General features: G+C 33.4%; 1 long non-coding RNA gene across 1 annotated transcript; it reads left to right on the top strand.

Annotated features, from left to right (window-relative positions):
- The first annotated feature begins 17,200 nt into the window (after nt 1-17,200).
- LOC105117062 (uncharacterized) lies at nt 17,201-20,729 on the top strand. Its single transcript, XR_840669.1, has 3 exons — nt 17,201-17,212; nt 18,684-18,687; nt 20,587-20,729. It is a non-coding gene; the product is annotated as an uncharacterized LOC105117062 (long non-coding RNA).
- Nucleotides 20,730-21,532: the final 803 nt, after the last annotated feature.

Consider the following 21,532-nt stretch of genomic DNA (forward strand, 5'->3'; position numbering starts at 1 on the left):
TTATTCTCCTAACTAAGTAAGCAAGTTGGCCAAATCTTATTCCATGTCATAAAACTGATGATGCAACTAACATTGCTGATTTGTTCTTTAGGGAGATAGTACGACTTCAAGGGGTCCCTAAGAGCATTGTTTCTGATAGAGATGTTAAGTTCCTTTGCTATTTTTGGAAGGTGTTATGGGGAAAAATGGGTACTAAACTGTTGTTTTCAACTACTTGTCACCCCCAAATAGATGGACAAACCGAAGTAGTTAATAGGACCTTAACACAACTTTTGCGTGTTGTCATTCAAAAGAACTTAAAGAATTGGGAAGATTGTTTGCCATTTATAGAGTTTGCATATAATCGTAGTGTGCACTCTACTACTGAATTTTCACCATTTGAAATTGTGTATGGATTTAACCCTTTAACTCCAATGGATTTGATTCCTTTGCCTATTGATGAAAGGGTTAGTTTGGATGGTAATCGTAAAGCACAGGTGGTGAAAACTCTTCATGAGAGTGTGCGGCAACAGATTGAAAAGAGGAATTGCGTGTATGCAACCAAAGCCAATAAGGGGCGCAAACATGTTGTCTTTCAGCTTGGCGATTGGGTTTGGGTGCATATGCGCAAGGAGAGATTTCCGGCCCAGAGGAAGTCAAAGCTACAACCACGAGGAGATGGGCCATTTCAGATCCTTGAGAGGATCAATGACAATGCTTATAAAGTTGATTTGCCGGGTGAGTATAGTGTTAGTGCTACCTTTAATGTTTCTAATCTTACTCTGTTTGATGTAGGTGATGATTCGAGGTCGAATCCTTTTGAAGAGAGAGGGGATGATGCGGATCAGCCTAACACCAAGCGTAATCATGCCAACAACCCATTGGAGGTGCCAATTGGGCCAATCACAAGAGTTAGGGCTAAGAAGCTTAAAGAAGCATTGAATGGGCTTGTTCAAAACATATGGAACAAAATGGACCTAGAGGGGCTTGGAACATTTAAGGAGCATGAAGGACAGCCTTTAATTCATTTAGTTCAGGTCCAAGAAGAGCCCAATTCATGTGGAACAAGGGGTTGATGTGTCCGACCCAATACCAGCCTTGTTAGGCTTGTCTTTTTCTAATACTACAAGGATAAAGAGTCAGCAATTTATTCTCCTAACTAAGTAAGGAAGGTGGCCAAATCTTATTCCTAAAATCTTATTCCTAAAGAGGGGAGGACTATTTAATGCTTTTCCTCACTTAGTAAGGAAAGTAATTAAATCAGCAACAAAGGAGAAAATTTGTTTTCTTATTTGTCCAAGTTAAACAAGGAATTCCAGGCTAATCAACGACATCAAAGGGGGCAGCAACACAAATTTTCCAAATCAGATTTTTTCAATTTTGTTTAGGACTTCTTAAGGGTGACAAATCTGATTCTAGCTTATTTAGGATGGTATTTTCGGGTTTTTAGTATTTTTAGAAATTTCTTCTTAGTTTTTGGGTTATTATTACTTATTTGGGTCAATTGTAAGTGGGCTACATATAAGTCCACCTAAGGGAGGTCCATTAGGGTTTCTTTAAGTTCAAATTCAGTATAAATAAAGGCATAACCCAAACATGTAAAGGTTACGCAATTTTCAGATTAATAAAACTTCTTTGCTGCACTTATTGTGTGTTGGTGGGATAATCTCCCTTCCTTGGTTCTCTAAAGAACTGAAAACGACTTATCGAAGAACAACTGACTTCGTGGCGTCATCCTTATACTTCTCGTTCGCGAATCAATATTCGTTGGGTGGGGGTTTCTGTTTTCAATAGTGCTGGTGCCTAGGTACACGAATCAATATTCGTTGGGTGGGGCTTTCTGTTTTCAATAGTGCTGGTGCCTAGGTACAAGTTATCTTTGTGTCACACTCCTATCAAACCTGATTTACTTGGCTTTCCGGGAAGTGGCATCTTTGCGTGTGGGTTGCGTGACCATGTGATCACGAGGTTCGCATCAGGTGGTGCCTAGGTACATGTTATCTTTATGTCACACTCCTATAAACCTGATTTACTTAGCTTTCCAGGAATTTGTGTCTTCACATGCAGGTTGCTTGACTACGAGATCAAGAGGTTTGCCTCAAATTTGCTAATTATTGGGTGGGGGCCTAATTTCTAATAATCTTGGTGCCTCGGTTCAAGTTAATCGTGGTGTCATGTTTTATTATCTTAAATATGATTTTTGGTTGTCCAAGATTGTGTTCAAAGTTGCTTGTGGGTTTTTGGATCTTATATTCATGGGGTTTACATAAGTGATTATCAAATCAGATTATATCTTTTGAATTTCTTCAAGTTTTTTCACATTTAAATTTTAGTGTTTTTCATTATTTTACTCCTTTAGTTATGACTTTGATAAAATAAATAAAATAAAGAAAGAGATGGATAAATTATTTAGAAATAAAACTTGTGTGTAGTTTGCTCTTACTTTTGGTTCTTTATTAAACTACTCTAACTTATCGATGAGTTAAATAAGTTTTTTGGCATCTTCTATACTTCTTGTTTGCGTCTTCATTATAGATGTTGGGTGAGGTGGTTACTTATAGTCTTGGTACAAGTTATCGTTACGTTAAGTTTAATCGCATGCCTGAATTTAGCTTTCTTATAAAGAATTGATTTGAATGTGGGTTTTTGAATCTTTATATCCACGAGGTTTGTATCTCTAAAATCAGGTTATATCTTGTAGTCTTTTTATTTTTCATGTTATTTCATTATTGTTGTAATTCCATTTAGACTTGCAGCATATAAAAAAGGAATATTATTTGCGATATGAGTATTTAAAATTCAAAAAAAGAAAGAAAGATAAAAGAAATTGCAAAAGGGTTGAGTCAGTCATAAATCGCTTCTTCAAGTCTTAAATCCAATAACTCATAAAATGATATCTACCAATCCGAAAAAGAATGATTCTTGGGATATGTTAATGTTATATCTTGATGGGTTATTTAGTTAAAATTTCTTGGGTTATTTCCTAAAATTGCAAAAAACAATTGATAACAAGTAGTTTGGTGTCAATATTTGCTTTTGTGATAGTTTCAGATAAGTCAAGTAAAAATAAAATAGTGTCTTTGCTAGTTAGGTTATTTGAGTCTAACTTTATTAGTCCTTTTATTTTTGTATTTTTGTATGTCTTCATATCATTCATATCACACACAAATTCATTTTGTTATTCATGATTTCATAATCATAGTTTCGTGCTGATAGTTTTGAGTTTTTATCTCTTCTTGAGTCTTCATATCATTTATGATTGCACTATTAAGTAAATTTTTCTAATTTATTGGGAATTAGTTCCTGAAAGAAATAAAATTTTGAGATTGAGTAGTAAATTTTGAGATTGAGTAGTGAAACAAAAAATGTGAGCTTATTATCATGAAAAGCCAAGCATTTATGTGAAACAGGAGGGGAGTGATATTTATTGAGTGTAAACACATGAAAAAGGGTGTGAAGATATATTTCTCTTACTACTAACATGATGTTTAGATCTTGACGATGTTAACCAAAAATGGATCATCATCACCAAATGATAGGAATAATATGAAACGAGGTTATTTTGCTATGTGACAAAAATTAGAGTTAATGAACATGAGGTATAGTGTTAGTGCTACCTTTAATGTTTCTGATCTTGTGCCCGGAGCTTCAATTCCTAACTGTCCAACCTATAGAAGCAACCCCGAGGAGACGAAGGGGCTTCAAAGGCAAGTAGATGAGTTGATGATGAAGGGGTACATTCGTGAGAGTATGAGTCCTTGTGCTGTGCCAGTGCTACTTGTGCCAAAAAAGGATGGAACATGGAGGATGTGTGTTGATTGTCGTGCTGTCAATAACATAATGGTAAAGTATCAACATCCTATTCCTAGGCTTGATGACATGCTAGATGAGTTACATGGATCACGCATTTTCTCTAAGATTGACTTAAAAAGTGGGTACCATCAAATTAGGATGAAAGAGGGGTGATGAGTGGAAAACTACATTTAAGACTAAGCATGATTTATATGAATGGTTAGTCATGACGTTTGGACTTACAAATGCGCCTAGCACGTTTATGCGTTTAATGAATCATGTCTTGCGTGCATTTATAGGTAAGTTTGTTGTTGTGTATTTTGATGACATTTTGATCTATAACAAGAACTTAAATGAGCATCTTGATCATTTGCGTAATGTACTTAGTGTATTGCATAGTGAGCAATTATATGCTAATATTAAGAAGTGTACCTTTTGCATGGAAAAAATTGTGTTTCTTGGCTATGTCGTTACTGCACAGGGTATCGAGATGGATGAGGAGAAAGTTAAAGCCATCCGAGATTGGCCTACACCAAAATCGGTAAGTGAGGTAAGGAGTTTTCATGGACTTGCTAGTTTTTATAGAAGGTTTGTGAAGGATTTTAGTATTATTGCTGCACCTTTAACTGAAATTGTGAAAAAGTCTGTTGGATTCAAATGGAATGATGCACAAGATGAGGCTTTTAAATTGTTGAAGGATAAGCTTTGTTCGACACCTGTTTTAGCTTTGCTAGACTTTACAAGAGCTTTTGAAGTAGAATGTGATGCGTCAGGTATCGGTATAGGAGCTATGTTAATGCAGGATAGAAGGCCCATTGCATATTTCAGCGAAAAACTTAATGGGGCAATTTATTCTCCTAACTAAGTAAGGAAGTTGGCCAAATCTTATTCCTAAAGAGGGGAGGACTATTTAATGCTTTTCCTCACTTAGGAAGGAAAGTAATTAAATCAGCAACAAAGGAGGAAATTTGTTTTCTTATTTGTCCAAGTTAAACAAGGAATTCCAAGCTAATCAAGGACATCAAAGGGGGCAGCAACACAAATTTTTCAAATCGGATTTTTCCAATTTTGTTTAGGACTTCTTAAGGGTGACAAATCTGATTCTAGCTTATTTAGGATGGTATTTTCGGATTTTTAGTATTTTTAGAAATTTCTTCTTAGTTTTTGGGTTATTATTACTTATTTGGGTCAATTGTAAGTGGGCTACATATAAGTCCACCTAAGGGAGGTCCATTAGGGTTTCTTTAAGTTCAAATTCAGTATAAATAAAGGCATAACCCAAACATGTAAAGGTTACGCAATTTTCAGATTAATAAAACTTCTTTGCTGCACTTATTGTGTGTTGGTGGGATAATCTCCCTTCCTTGGTTCTCTAAAGAACTGAAAACGACTTATCGAAGAACAACTGACTTCGTGGCGTCATCCTTATACTTCTCGTTCGCGAATCAATATTCGTTGGGTGGGGGTTTCTGTTTTCAATAGTGCTGGTGCCTAGGTACAAGTTGAATCAATATTTGTTGGGTGGGGGTTTCCGTTTCCAATAGTGCTGGTGCCTAGGTACAAGTTATCTTTGTGTCACACTCCTGTCAAACCTGATTTACTTGGCTTTCCGAGAATTGGCATCTTTGCATGTGGGTTGCATGACCATGTGTTCACGAGGTTCGCATCATGATCCTTCCATGAGTCACATAAATTGGTCAACTAAGGAAAGCCGTAAAAGACTTAGATTGGATTTGAGCCTTCATTTGTGAATCTTTGTGTCTTTTGGTTTTATTATTGTGTTTTGTTGTTCCTTATATTTGTTTCAGTGTGTTTCAGGTTTGTCAGTGTTTGTTATTTCAGGTGATATCTTCTATACTCTATCTTGCTACCTTTAAACATTGAGGACAATGTCTCGTTTTTGTTAGGGGGAGAGGGTAGTAGCTAAAAAAAAAATTGTGTTTTCTATTTCATAAAGCATGTGCAAAATTGTTGTTACTATGATGGCAGAGTAAGGAGAACTTTTTATGACTCTTAATACGCATCTTAGTAATCATTCGTAACAAGATTTATCATAATACTTCTTAAAATATTCAGATTTACAAACTCACACACACACTTTAACATATGATTCTGCTCATATACTTATATTTGCATTGTTATCACTTAATTCTACTCACACACACACTTTAACATATGATTATGGGTTGCATATTGGATTATTACATTATTTATGCTTTTTTGTTAAAGGTAACAACTAAGGGAAAGGGATAGTATATAATTAAAAAAAAAGAAACAAATGATAATAATAAAAATATAGATAAGTTTGGTTTCATAGCCTCCCTAACCTAAGCAATTAAGCCCAAATAGGTGTTTTAACACTTAATACCCTAAAGTTAACTGACTTGGGAGCTATTGGTCCAACGCTTGTTACATGGGTTGAGGAGAAAAGCTTAAGGGAATCAAACATTGCACTATCTACATATCAGTATTTGCGACCCGAGTTACTAAGCTCGTAGGGGTGTCTTAACACCTAATGCCCTAAGACCAACTGGTGTGGGAATCATTAGCTGAAAGCTCGTTACATGGGTTAAAGATGCATGGTGCTTTTAAATTATATGTATATATATTTAAAAAAAAAGAGAAGAGAAAAATAATAATCCCAACCCAAGGAAGTTAACCTTAAACATTAGAACAAAAATTTTGTTTTCTTCCAAGAAAAGCCCCGTAATTATGTGTTGATACATCGAGCACAAATGAAAAGGTTTATGAATATCTTGTTAAGAGGTATTGAGCAAGTATATAAATTTAACGAGAGTTTGTTTATCTGGAAAGATTAATGGAAGTTCAATGATGAATACCTTTGATGTGCATCATGGGAATGATAATCCATCTCGTAAAGGTAAATCAAATATGTAAGAGGATTCAGATGGTCCAATGACAAGAGCGAGAGCGAAACAACTACAAAGGACCTTGACGAGTCAGATTGGAATGATTGAAGCTGCATCGGAGTTAAAATTTGGCAATCAGTTTCAAATTGGTTCAAGGGTGCTTATTTGCCTACAATTGGAGCTTAAAGATGGGAAGAGCCCTTAATGGTTCTTTTTATGCTGGACTACTTGAATTTGGGTTGATAATGCAAATAAGTTAAGAAATTGATGTTGTTTACGTCAGAACAGTAGATGAATTTGAACCCGAATTTGAAGTCATCCATTGCATGTGAAAACAAGACTAATCTAGGTGGATTTCAAGTTCAGAACGTGATCTTTCCAGATTGTCCAACCATGATTGCATTGGACTTTTGTGCAAGAAGTTATAGCCATTTTAAATTTGCTCTGTTTATGTTTCAATTAAAATCAGAAAATGTGTGCTAGTTTAATTTGTCTGGTTACTTTGTCAAAGTCCAATTTTTGGGCTTGATTGTTGTCATGTTGAATTTTCCTAAGTGTGGAGGGATGTTCCATTATAAATATGGCATCAGAATATGTAATAAACAACTTTTGGCCAATATTTGAACTTAATTCTGAGAATTAATAGTTATTCTTCCAAATTGATTTGTGAAGAACCCTACCTGACTTATCACTCTTCGATCACAAAGAGTGTGGCGTCAAAATCCTAGATTGATCTTTGTGGCGTCCAGATCGACTTATCAAAGTATCACTCTAGTTTATCCTCCATTTTTATTTACCTTAAAAATACTATAATCTAGCCTAAACACCAAAAGAAAGACAATACAACCAGACCCATCCTTCATCCATTCTCGCCAGATTCATTGTTGCCGATTTTTGAATCATTCACGGCACAACAACCTTGCTTTGTGGAATTTGCAAATTGTTTTTCTATTTTAACGCTTTGATTACTAGGGACTAGTAATAAGCTAGTTGGGGGTGTGATTAGTACTTAAAAGTGTATTTTCATCAAGGTTTTATATCATCATTTTGCACTTGAAGTAAATAACTCCTTAACTAAAGCATGTTTTATAATAATATATCTAATAATATAAGATACATTTAATTTATGGTAAATGTTCATTTTAAATACACGCCATCACATAAATGAAAGTATTGATTGATGAATTTAAGAATTGAAATTGAAAGGATAAAGAGATGGCCAAACTTAGAAAAGAGATGTCGGTGCAATCCAAACCGGAATACTGTTTGGTAATTGGGTCATATCTGGAGCTATAGATCTCAGATTTAGGTCTACTTTATATGGATGGAAAGGTAAGACATAAGCCTACAACTTTCATATGGAGCCAAAGATCTAAAAAGGCCATTTTCAAGTTCAAATTGTTGGAACAACAAAGAAGCCCGAATCTGTCCTCCAGCCCGAGCACTGTTCAGTATTTTGGCCATATCTGAAGTTCTAGAAGTCAAAATGAGCTGAATTTGTTACACAAGAAAGCTAAGACAATTGCCTACAACTTTCATGTTTTGAGTGGCTCCAATTTTGACGTTATCAATGACATTTTGGGCAGACAAGAGAAGATAAGGATTGTCACCAAGTCAAGAGTTGGCCACCCATTCATCAATTAGTCATCAAATCAATAGTTCCCAATTTTGGCCTATAAAAGGAGGCATTTGCCATGCATTTAGGCATCTTGGTGTCCAGATTAAGATCATGCTCTTACTTTCTCTCTTTGTATTTTTTGTAATGTTTATGCTTTGCTTTCATTAATATCAAGTTTATGCCTTTCATTTCCTTGCATTTACTTAGGTAACTTTAATCTTTATTCATGTTCTTATTTTGTTTATTTATTTTTCTTCTTTCATTATGTCTAGTTAAGTTTATTATGTCAAGGTGAAAAGGTTACACTAATGGTGTCAGAATAAGTATAGTGTAACCTCAATATGGACTTTAATGTTTGATACTAACATGTTTTGTATTTGTTATCTTGTTCACTCTTTAATACTTTGCTTGTTAAATGACTAATCTTGATTTATGTTGTATAACACTTGGTACAACAAATGCTTGGCACTTTCATAGCCCATATTGTATGGTATAACCGACACCTAAGCTATGAAAGGAACTTGATTTGTTGTTAACATAAGTTATAATCATGAATGCTTGACGAGATTTACAAGTATTAGCATTAATCGAATAAGATGACTAATGTAATCATGTTAACAATATATAATCTGATTGGAACCTCCTTTGTGTGTGGTTTCTAATTGAATAATAAGAGTTTATACTATACTTGTTTGACATACCATTAGTGGATCCTCTAACCTTGACATTTTTTATTATCATTGTTTAATCCTTACATTAATATTCCATCTCCAAGTTCTCATCTTCTTCTTCTTCTTCTTTTTCTTTATTATTATTATTATTACTACTACTATTATTAGTATTATTACTATTATTAGTATTATTGTTATTATTGTTCTTGTTGTTATTGTTATTTATAATTTGTACAATTAACCTCCTTGTGGTTCGACCCCGGTCTTGCCGGGTTATTTATTACTTCGACACTCCTGCACTTGGGAGAAGACATCAATCTTTTAGTCGTGTCGTGTGTGTGTGTGTGTGTGTGTGTGTGTGTGTGTTGGTGAGATAATCTCCCTTCTATGGTTCTCTAATGAACTGAAAAACAACTTATCAGAGAACAACTGTCTTCGTGGCGTCATCCTTATACTTTTTGTTCATGAATCAATATTCGTTAGGTGGGGGTTGATCTTTGTGGCATCCAGATTGACTTATCAAAGTATCATTATGGTCTATCCTCCATCTTATTTACCTTAAAATAACTATAATACAGCTTAGACACCTAAAAGAAAAACAACACAACCAGACCCTGAAAGAAAAGTTAAGTGTTATAATGAGAATTTTATCAATGGATATGTGTTTCATATTGAAGAATAAGAGCATGAAAGAAAGACATACAATAATAGTGTTTATGTTAAGGGATCGACTTGTAGTGAGTTGGAAGTTGACTACTATGGTAAATTAAAAAAGATCATTGAATTGCAATATCATAGTGAGCAGGATAGAGTGTTTTTATTTGAATGTTATTGGTATGACACCACTGATAGAGGAATCATAGTAGATCCTTACTATGGTTTGGTTAAAATCAACTTAAAAGCTAGACTCTACAATGTAAACAATGTCTTTGTTTTTGCAAAGCAATGCCAATAAGTTTATTACACATACTCCTTCCTTTAGAAAGAACCAATCAAGAGCTAATTAGTTCTCCATTTTAAAAACAAAACCCAGGAGTCGTTTCGAGGTTGTTTAGAATAAGATGAACACACAAATGTGCGAGATGAAATCTTTCAAGTTAGTGGGTTGGTTGAACTATATCGAGTTACCCCTTGATTGAATTAGATGAAAATTTAAATTTTCATGTTTTCGATGATAATCTTGTTGATGTTGACACAGAGGAGTTGAATGTTGTTCTAAGCTTAAGCGGACAAGCAAATATCGATGAAGATAATGATGATATCTATATTGAAGATTGTGATGGAGTTGATGATGATTCAATTGACGACAAAGAAGAATAAGAAAATTCTGACTAACTATCAAAACACGAAAGTGTAAAGCATTTTTTTATAATGTAATATTATGGATGATATTTTGTAATATGAAATATTTATTTAATAGTTGTTCACTTTTGTTATTGTGTTGTGTTGGCAGTTTGTAATTTAAGTGTTTATAGGAAAATAAATAGGCAATACAAACATAATCTGTCATGCACAATATACAATCACCGATGTCTCTACAGACGAATGCCATCTATCATAACCCATTTTTGGGCAGGGATATAAAAATAAAAAAATATAAAAAAACTAAAAAAATATATTATCAAAAAATATAAATAGTGGGCAAAGGATGTCAACGCGTCCAAGAAATAGCTAAAAATTGGTTGAGGTGGTTAAAAAATACATAGATTAAAATTTGATAGTATTTTATTGACTCAGTCCAAAATCAGATATTTATGGACTAAATTAAATTTTATTGAATGTTTAATTGAATTTCTGGAGAGTTTGATAGCAAGAAAAATTGATTTTGGAGTCAATTTGGGCTTTAATTGGAAGAAATTAAAGTTTTAGGGTCAAATTATAATTTTTGAAAGTTAATTTGGTCAAATCAGGTGCTTAATTGCATAAATATTGAACTATGATGGCCAATTATGGACTTCATTGAAGAAATCTGAAACCAAATACCAAAATAAAAAAGGTGCATAAGTAGAGAAGGATGGGATTTAAAACTGGTCAGGGGCCCAATTGAAGAAATTAGAAGTTTATTAATCAATTGAGGGTCAAATTGTATAATTTCAATTCCAAGGACCAAAGTGAAAATGATGGCCAACTTTAGTGCCGCTGTTGGATTTTTAGCAGGGATGCAATTGCATTGATTTTTAAATCAAAATTGAAATTTAGGAGTTGATTGAAAAAATTACAAATTGAGGACTAATATGAAAATTGACATGTTTTTGCCACCTTTTCTTTTAAATGAAACGGCGTGGTTTGACCAAAACAACATTGTTTCATTCAGTGTTCACTTAAAAAAAAACAACGAAGATTGAAATGGTGTCGTTTTGAACGGTACCATCATCTTTCCTTGGACATGCGAAATAGGGGAAAAAGGTGATTTTTTCTTCCTTCCTTTATCATTGCCCTCAATCCTTTTAGCCGACACCTTAAAAAAGATGCCAACACAACTTTCCACGTGCTGGACGGACGGTGGAGGGCCGACAGCACAGGGGCTGCCCGAGCCATATCCCCCTAGTTTTTGCATATGAAAACAAGGGTGTAGAAAAAATAGGGACCAAAGAGAAGAAGAGAAAAGGAGGAGAGAGAGACCAAAATTGAACATAAAGAGAGAGAGAAGGCCAAGAGTAATGAGAAAAAAGGAAACAAAAAGAAGGAAGGAAAGCAGAGGAGGGAGAGGAAGGAAAAGTAGAAGCACCGCCGTCACCTCTACCACCCTTAGCTCCTAGAAGCAGTGCCACCGCTCCAAGTAACCCTCCTCCCCACCTTTTATTTCCTTACGCCCTTTGTTTGTATTTTTGCATGTAGAACGTGATTTCATGTTCTGTTTCAAAAATGTAGCGTGGGCTGGTTACGACGCTAATGCACAGTAACCAACCCAATTTGGGCCTGGACTGGGTGATAGGTACTTAAAAGTGTATTCTTATCAAGGTTTTATATCATCATTTTGCACTTGAAGTATCAATAACTCCTTAACTAAACATGTTTTTATAATAACATATCTAATAATATACGATACCTTTAATTTGTGGTAAATGTTCATCTTAAATGCAGGCCTATCACATAAATGAAATGATACTTTTAATTTGTTGTAAATGTTCACCTTAAATGCACGCTTATCACATAAATGAAATGATTGATTGATAAGTTTAAGAACTAAAATTAAAAAGACAAAGAGATGGCCAAAGTTAGAAAAAAGATGCTGGTGCAATCCAAACTGGAATATTATTTGGTGATTGGGTCATATCTAGAGTTGTAGATCTCAAATTTAGGTCTACTTTATATGGATGGAAAGGTCATGTGGAGTTTTGGTTTTGAAAAGGCCATTTTCAAGTCTAAATTGTAGCAACAACAAAGAAGTCTGAATCTATCATGTAACCCGAACACTGTTCAGTGTTTAGCCCATATTTGGAGTTCTAAAAGTCCAAATGACATCAATTTTTTTCTTGCAAAGCTGAGATAATTTGCTAGAACTCTCATGTTTTCAAGTGGTTCCATTTCTGACGTTATCAATCACTTTTTTGGCAGAAAAGAGAAGATAAGGATTGTCACCAAGTCAAGAGTTGACCACCCACTCATCAATTAGTCATCAAATCAATAGTTTTCAATTTTAGCCTATAAAAGGAGGCATTTGCCATGTATTTAGGCATCTTGGTTTCCACATCAAGATCATGCTCTTGCTTTCATTAATATCGAGTTTATGCCATTCATTTTCTTTCCTTTACTTAGTTAAGTTTTGTCTTATTTATGTTCTTATTTTGTTTATTTATTTTTCTTTTATTCATTATGTTTAATTAATTTATTATGTCAAGGTGAAAAGATTACACTAATGGTGTAAGAATAAATGGTGTAAACTTTACATGGACTTTAATGTTTGATACCAACATGTTTTTTATTTGTTATCTTGTTCACTCTATAATACTTTGCTTGTTAAATGACTAATCTAGATTTATGTTGTATAACACTTAGTACAACAAATACTTGGTACTTTCATAGCCCATACTGTTTAGTATAACCAACACCTAAGATATGAAAAGAACTTGATTTGTTGTTAACATAAGTTATAATCATGAATGCCTGACAATATTTACAAGTATTAGCATTAATAGAATAAAATAACTAATGCAATCATGTTTATAATTTATAATTTGATTGGAACCTCCTTTCTATATGGTTTTCAATTGAATAATAAGAGTTTATAGTATACTTGTTTGATATACCATTAGTGGATCCTTTAACCTTTACATTTGTTGTTATCATTGTTTAATCCGTACATTAATCTTCCATCTCAAAGTTCTCATCAAACTCTTCATCTTCTTCTTCTTATTCTATTATTATTAGTAGTAGTATTACAACTACTATCGTTGTTATTATTGTTGTTGTTATTGTTGTTGTTTATAATGTGTATAATTAATCTCTTTATGGTTTGACCTCGGTCTTGTCGGGTTATTTATTACTTTGACACTCCTGCACTTGAAAGAAGACTCTAATCTTTTGGTCATGTTACCCAACTCTTCCCTGAGTGCTTAACTAGTAATGATTGGTGCACCTACCATCCTATTACATGTTAAACCCCTATATTGCCTTCATGAGGGCGATTACTAGGACAACAAGAGACCCTTTTAGAGTCTAAATAACAAACCTACCCTTATCATGCATAAATAAATTTAGAACTTGCCTTTAGGGTGTATGCTCCCTACATTTTGTTTTGCATCAAAACGAGCCTTTCGTGAAGCATCTTGAAATCAAGACTTGCGGGTGACATAATGATTGTCACATAGAAAATTTTCATCACAGAGTTTAGACAAGAAACAAGATTCTTGTTTCATCATGCAAGGAGTACAATCATGTGTCACCCCTTGAAAGGTGAGTTTATACTTGTTCATATATTTAACATGCATACATGCCAGGTTGAAATATAGGTCCCTAAAAAGTCCACAACACTCGACTTCAAGCAAAAATCATGGAAGATGAAGAGCGTGCTCAATGTGATGCCTATTTTCAAGAAGAGTTGGAGTCTCTAAAAACAAGTGTAGCTCAATTCACTAGCTTACTCGAGCAAACACTAAGAAATACGTCTGGTGAAGGTCTTTCTAACCGACCTGTCACTTTTAATCAGGCTCCTACGATAGTTTCGCTTAAAGAAAGAATGAGCGAACATGGTCAAGAGCCTCAACAAAACCCAACATTTGTGCAGTCAGCGACACTTGTGCCAGCCTTAACAATCACTCTGCATTAGCTAACGAGTCCCATAAGGCTAAATGATCTGATAGCATTGATCAAGCTAGGATAGAGGTGCTGGAAGCCAATCTTAAAGTCATTAAAGGGGCAGACTTAGATGACCTGGTACGACAGCAAAATTGTATTTAGTCCCAAACATGGTTATCTCAAAGAAGTTCTGTGTTCCTGAGTTTATCAAATATAGTGGAACACAATGCCTCATGACTCATCTTCGGTCCTACTGTAATAAAATGACAGAAGTAGTACATGATGAAAAACTACTGATGTATTTTTTTCAAGACAACTTAAGTGGAGCAACTTTGAGCTGGTATATGAGATTGGATAACACAAAAATCCAAAGATAGAAAGATCTAGTTGTTGCTTTTTTCAAACAGTACAAGTACACCTTGGATATCGCTCCCGACAAAACCAGCTTATCCAATCTAAAGAAAAAGGACAAAGAAAGCATAAGGGATTATGCTCAAAGATGGCGAGAAGCAATTGCTCAAGTACACCCTCCACTTCTAGACAAAGAGATGGTCTCTTTATTTGCCAACACACTTAAAGCATCCTATTATGAACATATGATGGATAGTTCAGCTCAGCAATTTACTAACATTGTGGTAGTGTGTGAAAGCATAGAACAAGGCATTAAGAGTGGTAGAATTACTGCGCCTATCGAGAAAAGAGACTTTAAAAGAAAAGAGGTCTACCATGTTGAAGATGCCTATAGGGATAGGAAAAACTCATCCCAAAACTACTATACTCCATTCCACATTGCTAACATCAAAAAACCTGAGCTCTAAAACTTCCCAGCCAAAACCTAAAATGGAAATTACTAAAGGGTTCAAGAACAACTACCTTCATTGCCGATAAACCTGAATGAGATGTATCAAAAGCTATTGAGCATCAGACATATAATGCTAGAACCTTTGACACTTGTGCAACCATCATATCCTACTTCGTATAAGTTAAAACTAAATTGTGAATACTATGCGAGTATTGCGGGGCATAACATCCATACCTACAATGCCTTCAAGAGAAAGCTTTTGTAATTAATCAAGGCCGAATGGATATAATTGGAAGATGCCCCCAATATGAATACGAACCCGCTGCCCAATCCTGCTTAAAGCATATGGCAGTTAGCTTGCCTTATTATTGTTTTTTGTTTCATGCTTTTGAACTAGACTGTCTATAGCAAATGAGCCCTTGATAAAGAAAATCAAATGCTTTCATGTTATCACACTCCTTTCGTTGTTATAACATGTAAATAACATTTTAAGCATAACTTTCGCTCACAAAAACTACAACATGAATAATCCTTTAGTGTTTTCTTTTGGCTCTTTCAAAACCATACATAACCTTATATGTTTTTAAGGATATTTATGGGACCTCCAAAGTGAATACAAAAATAAACATCATGTTGGTATTTGTGCAAAACAACTACATTCTGGAAATTCAAGTGATTCCTTAAACAGGAAAATTGAAAGAAAAAAACAAAAAATTGAGACAAAAGCAAAAACAAAAGCAAAACATTGTGATATGACTCAAAAGCTGAGTTTTATTTGAATGAATAAATCATTTTGCATACGCACATGAAAGTAAGACCTACCGATCCTCAATTCATTGAGTTTAAGATGAGAAAATGTCATCTTTGATAAATCCTTTCACGAGGCTAAAATATATCTTTTATAGTCATATTTTGAGCCTAGTAATGTTTTTAAAATAATCTTGATTAGGATCACACCCTATACTGAGGGGCAAATAAAAGAGGTTTTAAAGACCATCAAAAGACTTCATTATCATCAAGACAAAGCAGTGAAAATGGATATTGGAATTGATCGTGTTATTATCATCCAGACAAAACAGTGAAAATATGGAATTGATCATGTAATTTGATTGAAAAATTCAAAGGATTAGAAAGATTTGAGTTGCACATAAAAACAACCGAGGTGCTTATGCTTTACCAAACAAAAATAAAGAAAACAAAGAGAAAGAGCTCAAACTCGACACTGGGGGGCAAGAAATCCTTTTTGGCGAGAAATTCAAGAGAAAAGGTCAAGGAATAAGCACAAGTGATCCTTAGTCTTGAAATCCCTCAAACACCTTTTTGAGCCTGCAAAATATCCTTTTCTTCATAACCATAGCCTAAGCCTACATTACATACCTAATAAAGCCTTTTCTTGTATGGTTAAATCATTATTCATGCAAATAAAATAAATTCTTTGAACCGATTCAGTTCTCAATAACCCTCAATTTCATATTTCAACTTTTTATGATCAACCAAATGTTACTTCATCTTTAACCCAAAAGCTTCAAAATGATTTCATCACTTCAAGGACCTATTAATAGGAATCGCTTGCATTCTTTGGAACAAGTTTATTTTGAACCAATGTCAAAATGACTTTTGTGGTTTGAATAACTTGGAAGTTCCAAAAATTTACATGAAAACATTTCCTTATAAATAAACCAAACTATCTTACACATAGCCTTATCCCCAAAGAAAACCCAATGTGAACACTTGGGGGGCATGATCAAGTTGAGGGGCAAACATCCGGTAGGGCTGGCTCCATGATTCTATTTCTAAGAAAAATATTGAGTCAAATTAACAAACCTTTTGAGATAAAGTACAAAGAAATATAACGACATCAAATCCTTCCCAAAAGGTCAAGATCACTACATTTGACTCGAGTAAATAAGGGTGGAAAAGGCCATCGAAGTTTACTACCAACACTCCAATTTCTAAGGAAAAGAAAGACATTATGAAGAAATGGGGGTCTATATTTCTCAGGTAAGTATACATGCATATCAATCATAATGCATTTGTTTTCAACATTAACAGATCAATATTACACCATCAATACTTAAGTAGTGTTTTTTCTAACCCTACCTCCCTTTTGAGTGCGCCTTTGAGCCTTCACCACTTAGGTAGTGTGTTTTCTAACCTTACCTCCCTGTTAAGTGCGCATTTGAGCCCTGACTTACCAATTAGGTAATGCGTTTTCTAACCCTACCTCTTTTCTTTTTTGAGTGTGCTGGATTTTGGTTCTGGTTATAAGGAATTGACGATAGGAATCTCAGTTTAGCCCAACTAAACAGGATTTTGGATCTGGTTAAAGGGGATTGGTGAAAGTTATCTTAGTGTCACCTAACCACCAGATTTTGGTTCTGGTTAGAGGAAATTGATGAAAGGAGTCTTAGTCTATCCTAACCACACATAGGATTTTGGTTCTTACTAGAGAGGGTTGATGAAAGGAATCTCAGTCTATCCTAATCACACATAGATTTTTAGTTCTGGTTAAAGGAGGTCGATGAAAGGGATCTTAGTTTAGCCCAACCACACATAGGAATTTATGCTTAATTAAGGTTTCTGGTCAACCAAGCTTTAAGAAAATCAATTTTGTTTATCTTTACAATACTTACAACAGAAATTCTTTGCTTCGTAAGCACTTTCAAGAGAGGGGCAACTATCATAACCCATTTTTAGGCCCCCTCGCATAAAAAATAATAAAATACAAAACAATATAAACAATAGGCAAAGGATGCCAACACACCCAAGAAATGGTTAAAAATTGGTTAAGGTGATTCAAAAATACAAAGATTAAAATTTGACAATATTTTATTGATTGATAATAGTCCTGTTGACAAAGAAAATTCAATTTGAGTAAGAAAAGTTTAAAATCAGATGTTTATGGACTCAATTAAATTTTATTAAATGCTTAATTGAATTTATGGAGAGTTTGATTGCAAGAAAAATTGATTTTGGAGTCAATTTGGGCTTTAATTGGAAGAAATTAAAGTTCTAGGGTCAAATTATAATTTTTAAAAGTTAAGCTGGTAAATCAGGGAGTTAATTATATAAATATTAAAGTTTGATGGCTAATTAGGGACTTGATTGAAGAAATACGAAACCAATAACAAAATGGAAAAGACACTTAAGTAGAGGGGTTGAAATTAAAACTGGTAAGGGGCCTAATTGAAGAAATTAGAAGTTTATTGATCAATTAAGGGACAAATTGCATAATTTCAATTCCAAGGATCAAAGTGAAAATAATGGCCAACTTTAGGGTCGATGTTGGATTTTTTACGGGTATGCAATTGCATTGATTTTTAAATCAAAATTGCAATTTAGGTTTTGATTTAAAAAATTATAAATTGAGGACCAATATGAAAATTGACATGTTTTTTCACCTTTTTATTTAACTGAAACAGTGTGTTTTGACCAAAATGGCACCGTTTCATTCAGTGTTCACTTAAAAAAAAAAAGATCAAAATGGTGCTATTTTGAACGGCACCATCATCTTCTTTTCCTAGACATGCGAAATAGGGGAAGAAAGTGATTTTTTCTTCCTTCCTCTATCATTGCCCTCAATCCTTCTAGCTAACACCTTCAAAAAGACACCGACACAACTTTCCATGTAGTAGACGAATAGTGGAGGGGCGGCAGCACAGGGGCTGCCCGAGCCACGTCCCCCTATTTTTGCCTATAAAAACAGAAATGAGCCAGGTTTGGCCCAATTCATTTAAAAAAAAAAAATTCAAAAATATTTGTTTCAGAATGTTATTTTGATTAATCGAGCAGTATTTTATGTCATAAAAAAACAAATCCGATATTAAAATACTCAGTTTTTGTCAAAACTTTCAAAAATACAAAAAAATTGAAAAAAAAAATTTGTGCATAGGGCCAAGTATCTCAAAGCTAACAAAAATCATATTGTATTTTTCATACACTAAAAACAATATTTTAGCTTGTATTTTGGCTTTAATAACCAGTTTTTTAAAGTCAAGAGAACATTGACCAAAATTTCAAAAACAACAAAACTTTTATTTTTTTTTCTCTTACTATCCGGGGTATGACATTACACGTAATACATATTTTGGATATCTAATTTTTTTGGATAGAACAGTTAAGTTTAACCGTATTAAAGATAAGAACCTCCTTGTTGAGTAGGGCTTGTCTTGAACCTTACAAAGACCAACAATTAAAAACCATAACACAACTTTAGATTTTAACAGACAAAACAATGCAGCCTACCTTAGGTAGGGCGTATTTGGAGTGCTAATACATTTTTTTTACGCAACTACTCTCCGTATCCGATCTTTGAGACTAGTTGGGATTTCTAGTAACAAGAATACTAGGTGGTGACTCTCATTCAAATTTTTTACTGATAAGAGACACAAGAATTCCTAGTCTCTTTATATTTTGCCAGAAATACACCATATTTGTTTCCTGAAGGGTAAACGATTGTCATAACGCCACACACGTACGACACCATCCATCAGTAATTTACCAAGAGTTGTAAAATATTTACTACTTATGTTACAATCATGGATGTATGTACATACAAATACAGTCCGTTAGTATTTTACCAAGAGTTGTAAATATTTACTACATATGCCATAATCACATGGGTAGACGATATAGTCCGTTGGTATTTCACAAGGGCGAGACTGTTAGAGTTCTATGTTGATGTAGTTCACAATTACCGATGGACTCATCGACAGACTGTGCAAATTTCAAAGGGCAATATTAATGCATCTCTAACCACGGGTATATACCGATGAATGGTGAAAATTCTAGAGGGTTATTTAAAAATTTTAGTGAAAATTTCGAAATTTATTGACAGAATAATTAAAATAATATTATTTAAATATTTCATCAATAAAAATGTAGTATAAATCCCTGCGATTGCCCTTTTAGTTCATTTCTCCCCTCCATTTCATCTCATTTTTTGTTTTCTCTCATCTATTATGAAAATTTTAGTTGTTTTCTTGTAATCTTCAACAAATTAAAAGCTACGTATTTTGATTTAATATGCTTAATGACTTTTTTTCTCATTTTTTCTTTGTTTTATTAAAAATATATTTTTGATGGGTTTTCTGTTTTTTGTTTTTAATATTGTACATAGATAAAGTCTTGAAATAAACACTATTAAGATAAGCATTTATCATTCATAAAGTATATATTTTTTTATCAATATATTTTATTTTTTGTATTGCCATAATAATTGAATATTTTATTGAATTTTAATTGTTATTGCTAAATTTACCTTGTAAATGGCAATTGAATATATAAGATTAAGTTTGATAATTTTATCTCAATTTTACTCTATTATTGTATGATATGTGTTTAATTATTTTCATTAATTTTAATTGTTATTTATAAATTTCTATAGATATTAGTTGTATATATATAATTAAATGTTATTTTTCCCTTTATTTTATTTTTTAATTTGTATAGATTTTAGGTTGTATATAAGATTTTTCAATAAAGTAATTGGTTTGTGGTTATTGTCAATATTTGAACATTTGGAAATTTTGGGTAATCTCCATTATAAGGGAGGTGATGTCGATTTTTTTAAATAATTAAATTAAATTATGTAATTATTCATATAAATTTGTGTAGATGCGTAGAATGAAATCAACAACACTTTGTGAGCATATGGTTGCAACTAGTTTTTCTAGCAACGAGGATGACTTATCCTTAGGTGCCGATCAAGAAGAGGCATTTGCGCCGACTCGTGATGTTGACTCTTTCAGCATGGTTTCACAATGCAGAGGCGGTATGCCTTCACTACGAGGTTAATTCCCCCTAAAGTATTAGGCACATTGGAAGAATGACCTTTCAATGTAAGTTTGTTTCGGTTTTAATTTTTTTTTAACTTATAACATAATTTATGAATAATTATTAATATTTTATTAATTTTATTTATTTTCAGGTTCACAAATATTGAGGCTGCCCGAGTAATAACATTGACATTTAAATCATCAATGAAGATTCCATTATTTAAATGAAGTTAAATTTTCAGACATCCTGATTGGAGATCTTATATTGATGTATGGTTTCAAAGATTTTAGATTGGTGTTAATTTTTAATTTTCAGCTTATTTTTAATAAATTATTATTATAATTTTAAATAAATTATGATTTTTATTTTAAATAAATTCTTTATATACAGTAAAAATTCAAGTGGGATAGTGCGCATGACAATGTTGCGATAAGGGGATGGGAAAACCACACGGCAACTAGATAATATCGAAAACAATACAATATTTTTTTAAAAAATATTTATGTTTTCAAATCTAATTTGTCACTATGGAAGTAGGCTGCATAATTTTTTATATAAATCACAAAAAAAAACCAAAAAAATACATGAGAGATAATAGTCTATAAGGTTGGAATGACATGATAGTTTGGAGGGATTTCAAACTGCCATCCATCTTCGAGAATCTACGGCCAAGATGCTCATAGTCCAATGTCAGCAACTGGAACCGGTAAATTCATTGTTTGGTGACCATACACACTGGCCGTTCTATTTCGAATAGTAAGATTAATTTAAATGAAATATATTA

Source organism: Populus euphratica, unplaced genomic scaffold (assembly GCF_000495115.2).
Source record: "Populus euphratica unplaced genomic scaffold, PopEup_1.0 scaffold1162.1, whole genome shotgun sequence".
Lineage (NCBI taxonomy): Eukaryota > Viridiplantae > Streptophyta > Magnoliopsida > Malpighiales > Salicaceae > Populus > Populus euphratica.